This window comes from Chiloscyllium plagiosum, chromosome 2 (genome assembly GCF_004010195.1).
Source record: "Chiloscyllium plagiosum isolate BGI_BamShark_2017 chromosome 2, ASM401019v2, whole genome shotgun sequence".
Classification (NCBI taxonomy): Eukaryota; Metazoa; Chordata; class Chondrichthyes; order Orectolobiformes; family Hemiscylliidae; genus Chiloscyllium; species Chiloscyllium plagiosum.
Window position 1 is genome coordinate 49,848,091 of NC_057711.1, and position 19,207 is coordinate 49,867,297.

The following is a 19,207-nucleotide window of genomic DNA, read 5'->3' on the forward strand; positions in this document are numbered from 1 at the left end:
AAAGGAATAATCTACTAACCTGCTTAGTGTGGTTTCTGCCCTGAGATCATTACAGCCCAGGTCCAAATATGAACAAAAGAGCTAAATTCCAAAGGTGAGTAAAGAGTGATTACCTTAGACATCAAGGCAGCATTTGACTGAGTGTGGCAGCAAGGAGCCCTCTCAAAATTGGGCACAATGAGAATTGTCAGGAAAGTTCACTGCTGCATGGACTATTACTAAACACAAAGTAGAATAGTTGTCATTGTTGAAAAGTCAATCATCTCAGTCCAGGAGATCACTGCAAGAATCTTTGAATGCTGCTCAGATCCTTTTGTATTTGGACAAGGTTTGCTGCAGAATCTGAGGAATGGCAAATGGTGCTGAACATTGATGACTGCACAATGCACATCCCCGCATCTGACCTTATAATGGAGAAGGTTATTGATGAAGAAACTTAAGATCACAAGGTCACTACCCTGAGGAATCCAGGGGAAGTATCCTACCTATGTCAATCCTGTAATGCTCTACAGGATGTTTGCTAGTATCAATGAGATCATCTTTTATTTGTCAAAGATAAGCTTTCAGTTTCCTTGATCTCTTCGTGTAAAAATAATCTCACTGTTGTATAAGTCTGATGAATCTATGCCAAGTATACCCCTCCTTAGATAAAGAGTTCAAAACTATACACAACATTCACTAAGGCTCCATACAATTGGATGATTGTTTACATCTATATTCCAAACCACCCCCCCCCCCCTCTCCATGTAATGAAAGACAATATACCACATGTCCTCAAGTCACTGAATGTAAGTAAGAAATAGATAGATTAATTGACTCTGAAAGACATCAAAGGACATGGGAAGAGAGCAGGAATATTACATGGAGGTAAAGGATTCTAGTCCTATTTTCAATATTTCTGTTTCCTTTTTGATTGTTACACTTGTATGATAACTTTTAGTGACTCATAAGCAAGGAGCCTTTGGACACCAGCACATTTCGACCTCTCACCATTTAAGAAACATTATGTTTTTTTACCAAAACAGAGAACTTTGCTTAAAGCTTTCATGCATCTTCCTCACAATTTACATTATGTCATTGTTTTGTGAAAGGCAAAATCGCCATAATACTATCAAGTCACAGGATTGCTCTCTCATTAGGAAGATACAACTGGTGGTGGATTAACCGGAGGGTCACCATGCCTCAAACAGGAAGAGGATAAGATGCAGGTCCTTCGTGTTAAGCTCAGCCAGTGTGAGAAATAAATCCACATTGCTGACATCACTCTTCAATGCAAACGTACCATTCAGCTAATTGAGTTAACTGACCCCGTTGCTTAGTTTTGTGATAGCAGTTGAATTCCCTTTATTGAATCAAAGACATGGGATGTGTTTTATGGAGAAAAAGAAAAATAGAGAAATTCTTTACAGCTTTCAGTCTTCCTGAAGTAGGTTTTAAAATGGTGGCTAGTGATATGCCAGGAGCAGCGGATGAATTGGTGTAGGGGTTGTCACACAGCTCATTCATTGCCTGCTGACTTAAAAATAGTCAGTAGCAGAAAGCAAATTCATGTCTCTGAGATCACATCTTAGCATCATTGCTTTAATTAGTTTGGAATAGCTGACTTTGGGACATTTGTCTCCATACATAAATTATTGTTAAATATTTTGCATCGTGTTGTTTCAATTGAATAAAGCCAATTCAGTAAAGTACAATCCCTAACACTGTTACTTATAAATCTCTTCAATGAGTAAATCTCTGCAGCCATTCAGGTGTTAATTATTTATGTGGATGAGGAGCACGGATGTGTGCTGTGCTATTCTTTAGTGAATCTCTTTCACTTTGCCAGAAACATTCAGATAATTAAATTATTGAAGAATTATGGATAGCTAGGTATGATTATGAAGTAATAATCTCTTCAAGAAGTTCATGCAATATCATGACCCTAGATGAGACTACAACCTAAAAATTATTCTATGGTATCTCATCGACTAATTACACTGGTTGTGTTTCTTGAACAAGACTTACTAATAATCATTGACAATCAGGGTGCGTTAACTGTGTGACTAAACAGTTCTCTGTTAGATCATCTGTAAACCAGAAACAGAGAAAATATTTACTAATATTATACTTTTCTTTAATGTTATGCAAAGGGGACAGGTATTGTGGTACAGTGGGCACTATCTGAACCTCTGAGTCAAATCCTCTGGGTTTGAGTCCCCACACCAGAACTATTGGTCAAGTAATGTGCATCCATAATGTAGCCAAACAGATTCATTATTAACCTGCAAATTCTTCCAATACATGCCAGCAGCAGCTGGTAAGAGCAGGAGCAATTCTGAGTCAGGCATGTAATGGAAATAAAGTTAAAGCCTTTAATTTCACAATCCATTGCCCCAGACTACAATATGCTCATATTGATACAATTCCATTGCAATTTGGACTCATGAATAATCTGTACACACCACTACCTGATATTATACAAATAGGCCTTACGCCAAAAAGGGTGGAACATGTAATATGAGATTGTCTAGCCTCCATGACGGGTTTTTGCAACAAGTGGTTATTTTGAAATTGGGCATCTCAGAATAATTTAGTAAATTGCAAGTTGATTTAATTTCTACAAGAACATATTGTAACCACATCAACAATCAGCCTAGGTTACCGGACAATTAAATGGTCGGTGGATTACAAAGGGAAGATTTTTGTCTGCCTGGACCCTGTTGAAATAGTGAGGCCATTTGTGGGTGGAAACCAATTTTGATAATGGACTGGCTATGACATAATTCTTTCTAAGTGTAACAGAGTTAGCATTTGAGCTCCAGGCTCCTGATCAATTGGGGAGCACAGGGGAATGCATAACCAACTGTTTAATGAGAATTTCCAATTAAAGGGAGTGGAAAACAAGTTAAAATGGTACCTCAATGTTTAGATTTGTACTACATGAATGGAGAAGAGGCCTACAATGGCTGCTGCAGGATCCCATGATGTGGAATCTGATGGGATGCATTGAAGTAAATTTTCCAAAGGACGAGAGGAAGAGGACAACCTCTCCAACCAGGTTGTCCTGGATGAAAGTGACCAAGAAGCAGGAGTACATTAACTCCACATGGAAACAATGCATCAAGAGCTTCTAGGACTTCAGGCAGGCAAGAAAGTTGAATGGTACAATACTTTCAGGTACTAAATCAACACTCTGACCTTTTCACATCACTCCTCAGGCTCACATATCTTGCAACATCACTCATTCCTTTCTCTGCAGGGCCTCAGATTTCCACTTAGAAAGTCAATACTGAATCCTCAGCTTTCAACATTTTCATGCACCCTTCACAACTAATACCCTCTCTCCTTTCCACACAAGTCATTAGGAACACTCACGTTTCTGTTTTCTCCACTTGTAGGAGAAGATTGGACCTAATTTAATTAAGAGGAGTAATCTATAGTTAGGAAATACCTCCAGTATCAAGCAACCTGTTGGCCATTGACAGTGTGTGCCCACCTGCTCCATTGGGAAGGAAGACTTGTTCCATGAAGCTACAGATGTACCTAGTGATCTGGCCTATAAGCCTGAGGTACTGGTGCTCAGACATGTTGACAGCGCCAAGGTCAGTGGCTAGGAATCTTACAGTGAGTATCTCACCTCCTGACTCACCAAAGCTTCTCCACCATCTAAAAGGCACATGCCAGGAGCATAATGGAATATTCTGCATTTGCCTGGATGACTGCAACTCCAACAACATTGAAGAATCTTGAAGGCATCCAGGACAAAGCAGCCCACTTGATTGGCACCATATCCACAAATATTCACTCCCTCCTCCACAAGTGTTCAGTAGCTGCAGTGTTTACCATCTACAAAATTCATTGCAGAAATTCACCAAGGCTCCTTAGGATCTTTCTAATGCAAAAATTACTATCATCTAGAAAGGTAAGGACATCAGATAAATGGGAACATCACCACTTGCAAGATCCCTCCAAAGTACTCACCATCCTGACTTGGTAATATATCACTTTCCCTTCACTATCACAGAGTCAAAATTCTAGAAATACCTCCCCAACAGCATTGTGAGTCGAGCTACACCTACTGAACTGCAGCAGTACAAGAAGGCAGCTCACCACCACTTTCTCAAAGGCAATGAGGAATGCTCCATAAATGTTGGCCCTGCCAGCAAGGGCCACATCCTATGAATGAATAAAAAAATTCTCAAATCTGAGTATTGTGAATTTTCCTGTTCTTTTACAATTTTGCAGATTTATTTTTACCTGCAAATATGGCAAAACAAACCCTCATATCATTCTTTCAGCTTGAAAAGTTCAGATTTAGAATCACAGGTATTAGAAGTGGAGTTGTGCAAAATTATTCTTCAATCAAATTGATTGAAACTCCATGGCAGTCTTGCTTGTAATTAATCCCCTGTAACAGCTTCTTCCTCTTAGGGACCGTTGTAAGAGTTACCCAAGCAATTCTGTCACTCAGAAGCGAATTGATGGAATGCACTCTCAATGTGGAGGTAAATAATCCTGGTGCCACTATGAATGGAACTCTTAAATCAAATTGTGCAGCAAATTGATCATTGAGCAGGGATTTTTAAACAAACACCTCTCATTTAATGAACAATTTACTGAGCAAACTGAACAAGTAATTTTACTGTTCAGAAAGCCGGATGATCTTTGTATCTGTTATAAAACAGTTGCCTGTTAGGATCCTAAAAAGAATGTGCAACAGAGTACCAAGACAGGAATGTAGTTAAAATTTCCACACGTACCTGTGATTTATTCATTGTTTATTTGAATAAAGTAAACTGCAATCTTGACTTTCAAACACAGTAGCAATAAATTATGTTAAATACACCAGCTAAAAAAACTAGCAATAAGCAGCTTATGAGACTTTTAAAAAGTACTATATATTTAACTGACCTTGTAACTTACCCTAACAGTCCACAGATATTACTTTTGGGAACCAGTCCAGATTAATATCACTGTTAGAAACTGAAGGTTGTCACAAGAACAAAGCAAAGCAGTCTCTGGTTGAGAGCACGTAGTACAAGCCTTTCTCATTGATTGAATGTTCATTCAAGTCAACCACTGCACTTCTGATTTGTCACTAGTATTACAATCTCATAGAATCAGCATCCCATGGTCTTGTGTGGCAAGCTGTAACTTGCAGAACCCAGGCCATTTTTTCCAGTTCTTTGGTTCATGTTGATTAGTTGTAAAGATATGGTATTTCTAATGTTGCACAAGTACTGAACTTGAAAAATCTCTGTTGCATCTCGATCCCAAGATAATAAAGTTGAGATCCTTATATAACTTCTTTTAAGAGGCTACAATATTCTAAAAAAAAAACAATTTTAAGCAGCTCAAAAAGGTTGTGAAATCATACATATTATTTATAACCTTTACAGAAGCCCAATATGCAAAACTTAGGCATATCACTTTTGATTCGTTGCTCCATAAATGATAACTTTTATGCAGCTTAACTACAGAGTGAATAACGTGAGATGGTGCTTGTGGCCAACAGGTAAAGCTCCATCCTTACAATCAAGCAATGCTTTTATGCATGCAGAACTCTGTAAAATATGAATACTGTGTTTGGAAGGCTTGAGAAGACCTTTCCATCAAAATGGTTAGACAGGCTTTCACATCTGACCAGATTCCACAGGGAGGTCTACTGACACAGCCATCATTGAATTATGAGCTTCAACAACAATGTTTGGAAAAGTGCCCAAAGGGTATGGACAGGAGAATCCAGTGTACTCTCAGGCAGCTTGACTGATCAGGCATCTTTCTACTTAATCCCTTTTCCTTCACACACCTTCAATGTTGGCAAACCACTTGGTGACAATATAGGGAATTTGAAGAAAATTCAATACATTTGGCACCAGACAGTAAATGGAGAAAGTGAGGACTGCAGATGCTGGAGATCAGAGCTGAAAAACGTGTTGCTGGAAAAGCGCAGCAGGTCAGGCACTGACCTGCTGCGCTTTTCCAACAACACATTTTTCAGCTCTGATCTTCAGCATCTGCAGTCCTCACTTTCTCCAAGTTGATTTTAACCTACTGCAAATCTTCTTGCAAGGATGTCTTCCTTGAAGAAGTTCTCTTCCTCCCTCTACAAGGATTTCAGTGAGTCCCTCTCTCACTGCACCCCCCAAATCATCTCCTCTGCCCTGAAGAAAAGCACCAACCAACCCAACCGCCCTGTGGCTGAACAAACTTGAAATTGACCTGCAATCTTCTTCCCGACCTCTCCGTCCCCATCCCCTCTCCGGCCTATCACCCTCAACCTTAACCTCCTTCCACCTATCGCATTCCCAACGCCCCTCCCCCAAGTCCCTCCTCCCTACCTTTTATCTTAGCCTGCTTGGCACACCCTCCTCATTCCTGAAGAAGGGCTTTTGCCTGAAACGTCGATTCTCCTGCTCCTTGGATGCTGCTTGACCTGCTACGCTTTTCCAGCAACACATTTTTCAGACCAGACAGTAAATATCTTGAAAACTGAAATGCTAGAAGAACTCTCAAGCTTAACATCTTAATTACTTGCAGGCTCAGTTGTCTGGAAAGTGTATGTGCCACTTGTCCTGCAGACCTCCTCCAGGTTTCACTGCAAGTTGGGATGAAACTCATCGTCCATCCCTTTTCAGTGCATTGATGAAGCTCCCACCTAATCTAAGAGGGCTTTTAGACATCCAATGTGACCAACTCAAGTATCAAACAGAATCATGGAGTGAGAATTTGATGTAACCTCCTTTCTGTCAGATTTCAGTTCCTCATTTGGAACATAGAAACCAGTAGGCCGTTCAGCCTGTTAAACCTGCCCCAACATTCAATATGATCATGGCTAATCTACCACTTCAATGCCCTTTACCCACCTCATCCCAATATATGGGCTTGCACCAGTCCACTCTTCTTCCTCCTCCCCGACGCCAGCTCCCTTACATATGAGGTGGTCATGTCAGATTGCTCATACTCCCCACACCCTCCTGAAGCTAAGGTATTGCTGACTGTGAATGAACCCTCCTCTCCCACATGACCCCATTGTCATCCATACTTTAATGTAAACCCTCTTTACATATGCAATAGCCCCATGTTACAATTGTCATTCTCCTTGTCCCCCAGGCTGTAGCTTCCAATCCCCACAAACAGGTTCCCTAGACTCCTTCCAGCAGCAGCAACTCCTTTTCTCTCCCCAGCCCTTGTCTCCTTGCCTTTATTGGACAGACGCCATAACATGTGGCACACTGGCAGCCTCAGATGAGAAATGCTGGACTGGTGCCAGTACATCTATCCGACTGCATTAGCACTAACCCAAGGACTGGTGTCGATGGAGATGCAGGGAAAGCTGTGAGCTATTTCAGAAGTGCAAGGGCACAGACCCCCTGACTGAGAGCAGTATGCCAGACTGTGCCAAGCCCCCATATTGATAGAAGTGTTTGTCCTTGACTTACTGACCTAAAGATGCATCTATTCACTTTCATAAGGACTACTCCCTGTAAACATTGAAACAACCATTTACGTATGCAGTGCGTTTACCATGTAACATGGTGCAGGTGTGAGATTAACAATGAGCCATTCAGAAAGATGTCTGCCCATTTGACTGAGGGCAGCTGACCAGCGAAACAAGCCAAATCTCTCTGTGATTGCACTGAGAGACAAGGCAAGGATGTTGTAAACTTACAGGCAGGAATTCAGTAAGTGAGTAGTAAGCGAGCTAGCAAGCAGCATGAAGACTGAATTCAATTGAATTAGCTTTATTGTCACATTTGCTCAAATGAGTACAGTAAAAATTTTACAAGTTGTGACTAAGGCACCATCTTAGGCACAAGGGCGATGACCTAGTGGTATTATCGCTGGACTGTTAATCCAGAGATCCAGATAACCTTCTGGGGATCCGGGTTCAATTCCCACCACAAGATGGTGGAATGTGAATTCAATAAACATATGCAATTAAGAATCTAATGATGACCATCTGGTTCACTAATCTCCTTGAGGAAAGGAAATTGCCAACCTTACCTGGTCTAACCTACATGTAACTCCAGACCCACAGCAATGTGGTTGATTCTTAACTACCCTCTGGGCAATCAGGGATGGGCAACAAATGCTGCCTAGCCAATGGCACCCTCATCTCGTGAATGAATAAAGAAAAGAATCTTCAGTACAAGTTCTTAGGGAAAAACAATCGAAAAATAAAGAAATAAGAAGTCTGACGTTACATTTCTTAAGAATAAATTAGAAAATAGAGAAATAAAAATTCCAGAGCAATAGTCCTTCCAACCCAGTCCATGCTGGCGCCTTGACTTCAGTCTGCACCGGGCCTTGACTCCAAGACCACAGTGGGCTTAAGCTCGAAGCTGGGATACTGCTCTGGAAGCACCTCAAGGCAGGAAGTCCATGCTGGGCCAAAGTCCTGCCACACTGGACTGAGAGGATGTCTTGCTGGATCTGCACTGGGACTGAGAGTCTGAGTGCACACTGAAACCAGGAGTCTAAGTCCACACTGAGGGCCAGCAATTCAGGACGTCACCAAGAAGAAATAAGAGAGAAACAAAGCATAAAAGACAAAAGAATGGGGAAGCAAAACAAAAAGAAACAGATGAAGTAGATGAGTTCGGGCTGGAGCGTCCTACTTCCCCACCATCTTGGAGATGCAATATGCTCCAATGTGAGAGCTCAGTGTCTGTCCCTGCACACAAACCCTCCTTGTCACAGCATTTCAATAGCAGTTGTCAGTGCACCCTGAGGTTAGACATTGAAGACCAGAAGTGTTCTGCAAGTGGATTGGAGACACACCAGGAGTGTTTGAGGAGGTTGCAGGTGTAAAATATCAGTGTCTATGCAACTAGTACCCTGGAATGTGGCCTGAGATGTTGCCAGGTATCAAAGTTGCTGGCCCCTAGAAACAAACTGGAGTCACCAGTAACGTTCTCTGACTTTCATGTCAGGAACTGTCAGTGTGTGGTTTCCTTGTATCGAGCAGTAGGGCAGGAAGTTGGATGTTAATGATTGTGCCACATAATCCTAACATATTGTGCGCTGCACAAATCAAATTGATAAAGAGGGAATGTAATGAACCCTGAAGTGCTGGGAAATCAGCCGCTCTCTTCCATTGAGGGAGATGAAGACATTGAATAGGAGGACTTTCAGTCTGCTAAAGCAGTGCAGTGTTGGATCCAACAAGACCATGCCAACCCCACCCATACAGAACTTAATTGACACCAGCTTCCAATAGATGGGTTTTGGGTGAAGTCATCATTCATTGACTGTAACATCATTGTTACTCAAAGGCAAGCAGTTCCTGTTTATTCCTAAAAGCATATATAGCTACTTTGTTTGCTGTTTCTTTGTTTTCTTATTGTTCAAAACCATTAATATTAATTAACTGTTTTTGAAGGCTATCCAACATGGGATATTTCCACATTGGACAATAATAAGACGCTAAGCCATGCTGGACAATGAGTCACACTCCTTCAGACATATTTTTAACATTGCATGGCTTGTAACTACAATTACTATTAGTCAAACAGATGACAAAAGTGTAATATATGCACAAATGTCAACCTCTGTTTGCAGTGAAGTGTCAATCATGACACCTATGCGCCACCAAACTTTTATTTTTATTTCTCTCCAACTATATGTATTGTAAAGGACAATTCCTGGCTCAAAGCATTTGACCGGGTGCACATCTGGGCTTTAAATAAAGACCCAATGGTACAAATCTCAGAAGGTTCCAGCAGTAGCAAACACAGACACTGCTAGTGTGTGCACAATAGCATGAACTATAAGAGTGTGGTGTATACATAATGAAGTGATGATGTAGAGGTATCAGTGTTGGACTCGGGTGGACTAAGTTAAAAATCACACAACACCAGGTTAGAGTCCAACAGATTTATTTTGAAGTACAACCTTTCGAAGTGCTGCTCCTTTGTCAGGTAGCTAGGACAGGATCATAGGACACAGAACTTATAGTAAAAGATCAAAGTGTCACACAACTGATGCATTGTGTTGAACAAATCTAGATTGTTGTTAAATCTTTAATCACTTAGAATGGGGATGCAGGTTTTGATTGATTAATTTGTAAATCCCAGAACTTCTTTCAAGTCACAGTCCCAAGACAACTTAAGCTTCTATCATTATTTTTTTAAAAAGTGACATTTCAGCTCAGACAATGCATTAGAGGTGTGAGGTTAGAGTCTGTCTCTCAATCTTGAGTCAGACTGGTTCTATTTCCAAAATAGGAATTTATAAAATATCACATGGACTGACTGCCTATAGATGGTGTGCTTTTTGAACAAAACGGAATGTATCTGCAAATACAAATCTGCAAATGCAAATTCAGTCCATCGACATGTGTGTGTATGTGTGAGAGAGAGAGAGAGATGGAGGGAGAGAGTGATTGAGAGAGACAGAGAGAGATAGTGTGTGTGTGTATGTGAAAGGGAGAGAGTGTGTGAGTGTGCATGATGGAGTGTGTGCGCGAGTGTGACATAGTGTGAGAGGGTGTGAGCATGATGTGAGTGTACGTGTGTCTGAGAGAGAGCATTTGTATGAGAGAAAGTCTGTGTGAGTGTGATCTTGTTTAAGAATGTGTATGTGTGTGCATGTGTGCGTGTGTGTTTGAGAGTGTACAATGTAGTGAGGTCACCTGTAGTGTGATCCTGTTGAGGCCATCCTCACGCGTACCGAACTTGGCTATCATTCTAAGTGATTAAAGACTGAACAGCTATCTAGGTTTGTTCAAGACATCACATCGATTGTATGATGCTTTGATCTTTTATTATAAATTCTGTGTCCTATGATCCTGCATCACTAACTACCTGAAGAAGGAGCAGAGCTCCGAAAACTTGTACTTCCAAATAAACTATCAGTCTGTAACCTGGTATTGTGTGATTTTTAATAATAAAGTGAGACAGAGAATTGTGAAAGAGAACTTGCTGAAGCTCACAGAAGGAAACCCTGCATTAAATTCCCCAACATTTACACTGTTTTTGGTACAATTCAGTCCAGTGGCTCTAATCACCAATATCATGCCATGAAAGGTAAAAATTCATTTTCCAGTATAGTCTCCCACCAAAAACTTATTGAGTGTTCAAATATACCCCATTGAGTATAATCTTTGCTTATACATATAAATGTGCTTGTTGTGACAATTCTTACATTCTTACAAACCTGCAAAGAAATATCTCAAATGATTTTGGAAAGATTAATTCCAACTTTAATTTGGCTGAAAAAAGATAGTATTGGGAACTTTCCAGGATAGCTAGTTTCAAAGTTTTTCATGTTAAAGTCAGAACACTGAATAAGTATTGAAGTTCATAATTCTTAGTAGTGACATAGGATCTTTTCCGTGTACACAAGAGGACACATGAGGCATTAAACTAATGTGTTGGCTTGAAATGGCAACTTGAATTGTGTGCTAAGTTTCTGGAGTAGTACTTGAACAAAAACAACAACAATTTACATTTATATAGAAAAAAAATCTCATGGATACGGTTACAGTTACAACATTTAAAAGACATTTAGTTAAATAAATGAATAGGAAAGGTTTAGATGGATATTGGCCAGAAGGAGGCAGGTGGGGCTAACTTAGATTGGGGTGATGTTCAGCATGGACTGGTTGGATCAAAGGGCCTACTTTTTGTGCTGTATGACTTTATGGCTCTATGACTAAGTGTAATCAGACAAAAATCAGGCCAAAGAAGGGGCATTAAGACAAGTGATTCATGAGACAGGTTTGAAGAAATGTCATCAAGTAGGAGTGAAAGGTGGATGAAGTTTAGAGAGAACTCGGATCAAGGCATCTGAAAATATAGTCATCAATGTGCCCACAGAGTTTGGATACACTTCAGAAGTGGTGGACCACTGGTTTTCCAAAAGGTTGTTAGGTTGAAGTGTTTACCAACTTAAAAGTGAGGTCATGGAAAGAAATGAGCACAAAGAAAAGAGTTTAATTTCAGGCAAGAGTGACCCAAGGCTGACACCTGATTTCGGTGGCACTGTTGGTGTTGTAGATGGAGGAAGGATGTTACTTTCAACAGAATATAAACAGTGAGAGATCAAAACTCTGGAAGTGAGGTATAGGAAAGTGCATAGTCATCTACTTTGAATGAGAAAGACAAGTCAGAACAACTTCCAAATTGTGAGAGGACATGAACTAGCAAGAAGCAAAAGATTTAGATGTCCACATACACAGATCACAAATACAAATCTAATTTCAATATTTACCTGTAGGAATCAGGCAAAATCTGAAGAGGGAGAAACAGTGTTAATATTTCAGGTTAAATGGTGCCACTGTTTCTATCTCCACAGAGTTTGCCTGAAATGTGGAATTTTTCCAGCATTTACTGTTTGTTTTTATTTCAGAGTTGAGTTCATAGTATTTTGGATTTGTTTATGTCAAAGGCATGGGAATTCATAACTGATAAAATCATGCTTTAGTTATACAAAGCTTTGGTCAGACCTCGTGTGGAGCATTTAGGCACTCTACCTTAGGAAAGAATATTGGACTCGGACACTACAATGCAGATGTAGTAGAATGATGCCAAGACCTAAAGTGATAAATTATGAGGTAAAATTATGTAAATTTATTCTTTTATATTCTTTTGAATTTGGTAGGTTAAGGATTGATCTAAACAAAGTCTAAAAAATGATAAAGACGTTCGACAGTTTTTCTTTATTAATTCTATTTTCTCTGGTCAAAGAATCCAGAACAAGAGGACAACATTTTAAATGTAGAGGTAAGCTATTTAGTAACAAACAGGAAGTATTTTTAATGCAAAAAAGTGCTGAAATCTGGAACTCCCCCAGAGAAGGCTGGATGGTCATTTCAAATTATCAAAGCAGCAATCAATAATTTTTTTATGTGGAGCAAGGTATTAAGAAATAGGGGGCAAAGGCAGATAAGTTGAAACTTTATTGCTGGAACAGCACAGCAGGTCAGGCAGCATCCAGGGAACAGGAGATTTGACGTTTCGGGCACAGGCCCTTCTTCAGGAATCCTGAAGAAGGGCCTGTGCCCGAAACGTCGAATCTCCTGTTCCCTGGATGCTGCCTGACCTGCTGTGCTGTTCCAGCAATAAAGTTTCAACTTTGATCTCCAGCATCTGCAGACCTCACTTTCTCCGCAAAGGCAGATAAATAGAGTTGACGTACAAATTAATTAAGGCACAATTATTGAAGCTATAATGGAACTGAATGTTGGAATAGACGCTAGAGGCCCAATACCTTGCTCCTGTTCCTATGTTAACCATTAGTTCTTGGATTGTGCAACACTGAAGAAACAGATTACATATGGAGTACAGCATCTGGAGGATAAGGGACAAGGTTCATTTCAGGGAACTGCTGTGAAGCTGTTTTGAAAGAAAACAGTTCCATACCATTGATAAAATGCCATTTTAGTCATATACTTCTGCAGTTTGAATGGTCTTTATTGTGACCCAAAAACCTCAGAATGTATATCAGTAGAAACAATATTACAACAAATATAGCAACACAGTTCAAGTCTGTTTATGGCTGGGTTAAAAAGAACCAAGAGTTTCCAAATCAGGCAGTACAGCCCATAAAAAATGTCAAATAGGTGTGAAATGAGGTGAAATTACTAGGGAGAAATTTCTCCTCAGCTTTAAAGTGGAAAACGGAGAAATCACTGCTGACACTCCACTAAGCTGCAGTTCTAATTTTAAGCCAAATTCATCTCTGACATGCAGTAGCCTATGTGAAGGTGGAAGCAAGCAGCTTTCCACTCTTTTTTCTGCCAGTCAAATTATGTCATCAGTGAAGGATCACTGGTTTTTAATGATATGGCAGCCTCCGACCTAAGTTGTAGGTCCCAAGCAGAGCGTTACATGCCACCAATAAACTGCCCGTCACCAAATTACAATTGACATCTAACATCACTAAATCTGAAATGTAATTCTTTATGACAGGACTGGTTATATTGGAAGAAAATAATTTACTTCAAGACTAGGGCTTTGCAGTGTATACCTGAAACATTCTTATCCACGTACGAGTCATGTCAAATTTACTGTAGTTGAAATCGGCATATATATAGATCAACCATAATTTATCCAAATTATACAGGTAATAGATATCATTGCACTGCATAAAATTAACTCCATTGATTGCTCAAGATATCTAGTATTTCAGATACACGCTACTGTTCACTATGCTGCAGTTTTAATGACTTGTTTATTGTCTGTGACAGTCAAGTTATATTTGTGTCATGTAAAACAGCTATTTGTTATTTAAGGAGTCAGAGAAGAAGGCATCATTTTGAAATATACTGGTATGGTAATAGTTTTATTTAAATATGGTTTCAAGATAACAAGGTCAATTTTCTTTCCTCTATCAACTACAGTTGATGTTACATTTTATACAGTACACAGGATGCTGCGATCAAAAAACTCAGGCTGTATAAATTTCTCAGTCAGCAATGCCTCTCTTTGGCACCTTGTAAACTTATGCCATATGTAGATAAAGGAAGGATCTGAATATTTACAGCACATTCTGTTTTTATTTCAGATTTCCAGCCTCTGTGGTACTTTACTTTTCATCACTTTCAAAACTGACAAATATTTAGACTATCTAATTACACTCTGAAATTCTGCAGGCAATGATAATTCAAGATTAAGAGTTATTTAGAAGTTATTTCTTATATAGATAAATCCAATATTTAAAACCAGTAAATCTAGTTTCAATCAGCATTAAGTATAGAATATGAAGGTTTGCTTGTCTGTAATAACTCATGAAATATCCATTTTATATTTCATTTATTTTACAAAAGGATTTTCTTTCAGAATTAACTTATGGATTCTTAAGAAGAGCTAATTATTCTTAAACTAGGTTCTCATATAATTTGTATACATAATTGTGATTTAAATGAATCAGCATAAAGATCATAGATTTCCTTTACTTTCCCAAACACAGCACTAAATGGCAATCGTTGTTTGCTTGTCTAAAACATTTTAATATGAATGCAAATTACATTCTTCTGATATAGAAATGCAAAAGCAATGGATTAAAAGGTAATTTAAAATTTGAGCAATGTTGATTTTAAGAATGACAATTGGGTATTTTTGGCTGTACTTTTATATTTAAGGCTTACTCTTCATTGTTTACAATTATTCAACAATTGGACACCATGTGTGATATGGAGTCAGAGGTGTTGGATTACAAGACTAATTCCAAACTAGCCGACATTTGTGGTTAGCATTTTTGTACCTGAGCCAACAGCATGACAAATTCAAATTGTAACTGCAAATAATCACTGAAAAATGTTTTGAACTTTATTCATCTCAAATGTTTTATGATTTTGTGAATGTCACAAAAGTGCAACTGGAAGATATCAGCAAGAGGTGACATTCCAGTCCAGTGTAGGGGAGTTTAGAAATCAAACAGCTTAGCTTCCTTGAGCCTGTGGATTGTAGTCTTGCTAATCACAGTGCTAAGAGTGAATTGGTGACAGCTAATACATGCACACGTTCCAGCCTGCATATTAGAGGACACTTAATACTGACATGTTCTAGTAAGTCTTGCAGGTATGTAACATTCCCTATGAGGCTGTGAATCAATGAGAAATTCTAAAACTGACTACAAGCAATGAGAATTTTTTGAATAATGCAACTTCATTTATTGGTCCCTGACTTAAGTTTCATTATCTGTAAAATAAAGAATGTATTTGTTTGTTTGAGTAAGAACTCTGGTCATGAGTGATGTGCCTTATACTTTTGCATAATACTAGCTCTGGGCATATTCTTTTGCAACTGGGAAGCTTTTCGGGATGCCTTTTTTTAATAATGTGAAGCCAACTATGTATTGCAATTACACAAAATGAAGATCTTTGCTTGTTTTATACATTGCTTAAATGCTTGATTTTTAAAATAAATTTCTGATAATTTGAGTTACAGGTAGGTATAAACAGAGTAAGGCATTTTGATAGCCTCCAAATTCTCAAAGATTAGTAATACACAGCATTTACAAATTAATTAGTTTGCATTTATCTATGAAAATTGATTTTTGAACAAGAAAGGAAAATGATTGCTCTTTTTCCAAGGGAAAAGGAGTCAGCATTTAAAGATTAAAGAGATCAGTACAAATAAGTATTAGGTACCATTCACAGAATATTTGCTCCCTAAATAAATTCCACCATTTGGCAGATTGAATATGGCTGTTTGTGACTGTAAACATAACAGACAAATTCTTTATCAGTATGAGAAAATTGCTTCGGCTTTCTAATTTAGTAGGGAAATTGTTGAGCTAAGAGTTCTAATACATAAGTACTGTCAGTTGCTAGTCTCTGAATTTTATTGGTTTATCAAAAATTGGCATTTAAAGTATTGCGCTATGCCAATCTTAGAGTCAGCCACTCCAAACCTGGAGAAGGAGCCACCAACAGTACTTATAAACATATATAACTGTGACAGAGCTGAAAGTGCAAAGTCTTTAAGGAGCTGCGCTCTTCAGAATTATGTGGTTTGACTGCCTTGTGAAATGGGACTGCAAAAAATTCATTTCAACTTTGTCTGCAGGCAATTCACCTTTGGCCTACAGATGATATGAGTCTCTTTGCTGATGGGTAAAGTATAATAAGTCAGGTCAGGCAGTCTGTGGATGCGAAGGCCTATTTATTAGTTGAATGAGGCAGGTGTAGTATTCAGCGTGAGATTAGCTCATCTCAGCATGATAATTACCTTACAGGAAGCCCTGAAGGTTACATATCAGATAGCACCAATCCAGCTGAACCACAGAACCCATTCCCGAAAATGGGGTCTATAATATAATCATATTTTCCAACTCAAAACTGACAAAATACTCCAGGAAATAATCAGTGTTCCGATTTGGACTGCTAATGTAGTGTTAAATAGCAATTGTTCTGTAATTTTTTTTTAAACAGCTCGGAATGGATCACTGTAGATGTAAAGAGAATAGCTTTATCCATTTCCTGCTAAGCATGTCACCTTAACTAAGAATCAGAAAAGTAAAGTATATCATAATGCATGAAATTTATTTTTGTAATGCTACTTAATGTTTTCAAAATAAGTGCAGATGCTGCAATGTGGCACAAATTTATGATGGGAAGTAAGATTCTTTTGACTTTTTGCCACCAAATGTGATTTTAAAATGTAAATGAAATCTAACTGTTCCTTTTTGCTGCAATGATTATGCTATGGGTTATCAAAGTGTGCAGGCAAACTGCTGCACAGCCATCTTGTACAAGTTTAAGTAAATACTTAAAAACCCTAGTGCTGTAACCTACAAAGGATCTACCTGAGTATGTGCATCATATTAAAATCTGCTGTTAATTTTCACTGCTTTTTCAGAGTATTATATAATTTTATCAATTTTACAGTTGAACAGAAAGCAACATTTCACACTCTATTGTGTAATGAAGACATTCACATGTGAAGATGGTAAACGCTTCAGAATTTATTTGTTTAAAATCATAATCCACAGACTTTCATAGAAAACACCAAATAGAAAACATTACAGTTTATGCCAGCACACTTGGCACAAAAGCTACTTATCTAGATCTAATTCACTAGCTTTTTCAATAATTATATCATTATTTGTATTTTTTTTACCAGCTGAAGCAGTTTTTGGATGTGGCTTTAACAAATTGAAGGTTCCTGGAGCGAAATGTTTTCTGTATAACTAATTTGGCTCTTTTGTAAGGAAGCTGGCAGAATTATTGAAGCCTGGGGAACAGTGCCAAAGCATGTTTCGGCAGCCCCTTACCATGTAAGACGAAATGTTTTTTGCATTTGTTCTGGATTTGTCTCTGCACTTACTTTGCAACAGCTTAGACCTAGAGATAAACGTCTAAAGCTCTTTATTTGAAGTTGCCTTTCAGTTGTATTTTACTATATAATTGACTTAAAACCCTTCAGTCCACCCTCTCTGCTTACTTCATCTCAGACCAAAAGATCTCTGTGCCAATATGAAACCACAAATTCCTACAGTTTATGAAAATGATTTCCTGTAAATTTTTAATCTTGATTATATCAAACTAAACTAAAAAAAAGTCAAAATAATGTTTCTTTGTAATAAAGAATTAATATATTTCTTCAAATTTTGAACAAAGTAATCAATTTTCTCTCATAATGCTACAACATAATCAAAGCTGAGGAAACATTCAGCTGCAAATTACTATTTGTGAAATCAGGGATAAACATATAGTGTGTTTGCAAATATTCTTAAAACAATTATTTTAATACAGATGTTGGTCCATTTATGTTAATGGAGTAAATACCTTTACCAAGACAGTAGACTGAGGAATGTGATCTACATTACACATCTAGCCACAAATATCATCTATTGTAATTTGTTTGTTGGTATATCAATGTTTAGAAATTGTAAATCGAAAGAAGCTATTAAATCATTGAAACTTTTCACAAAGGATAATTGTAATAGACAATTACATTTTTTAAAAATGTCATGGTATTATTAAAATTAATATTTATTTCTGTTTTCTTTACAGTCCATCAAGCTGACCCAAATGATATTGTATTAATATAAGGATCTGCATTATTTATAAATAATATTTGACCAAAGTATCCCAAAACAACTTGATGTTCATGTTGCTTATTTAAGTAATATACCACCACTTCTAGGTTTAAAAAATCCAGTTCAATCAAATTTGTATGAAAATAATTTTATTTCAAATGAAATTTTTCATTATTTTAACACAACTGGACTGAATATTTTACATTTCATTAGATTGCACAAACTAAAAAAGCAACAAATTTTGTTGAATGTTTTGTCAGGGTATTGTTTAAAGCCGGTGAGCAACACAGTTCATTCCTGTTTTGAAATGTCTCTACATATAAACAGCCAGCTATTACACATTTCTCTCAAACATTTCAGATTTTGCAACTGTTAAATCATAAGAAATAGGTAGAATGTTGCATTGTGAATTCAGAATTATTACTCTTTTTGTACTTTTTTGAACAATCACAACTTATTTAATAGCCAATAAAGATTGCAGACACGGAAAGAACAATCGTGCTATATGGCTGTTGCTCCTTAACTGGCTCCAAGAAATATTAAAATAATATATTCCCTGAGCACGACTTGTTTTGTTTTAATGGATTAAGTGATATGGTCGTTGTTTTCAAGTCCATAGATGGCAGCAGCATTTCAGGTAACTAGATTTAGACACCATTTTAACTGGTGCAGCAATCAATATATGAACCAAGTAGAACTTATTCCAGTGCAAAATGTATTTCTTAAATGCATG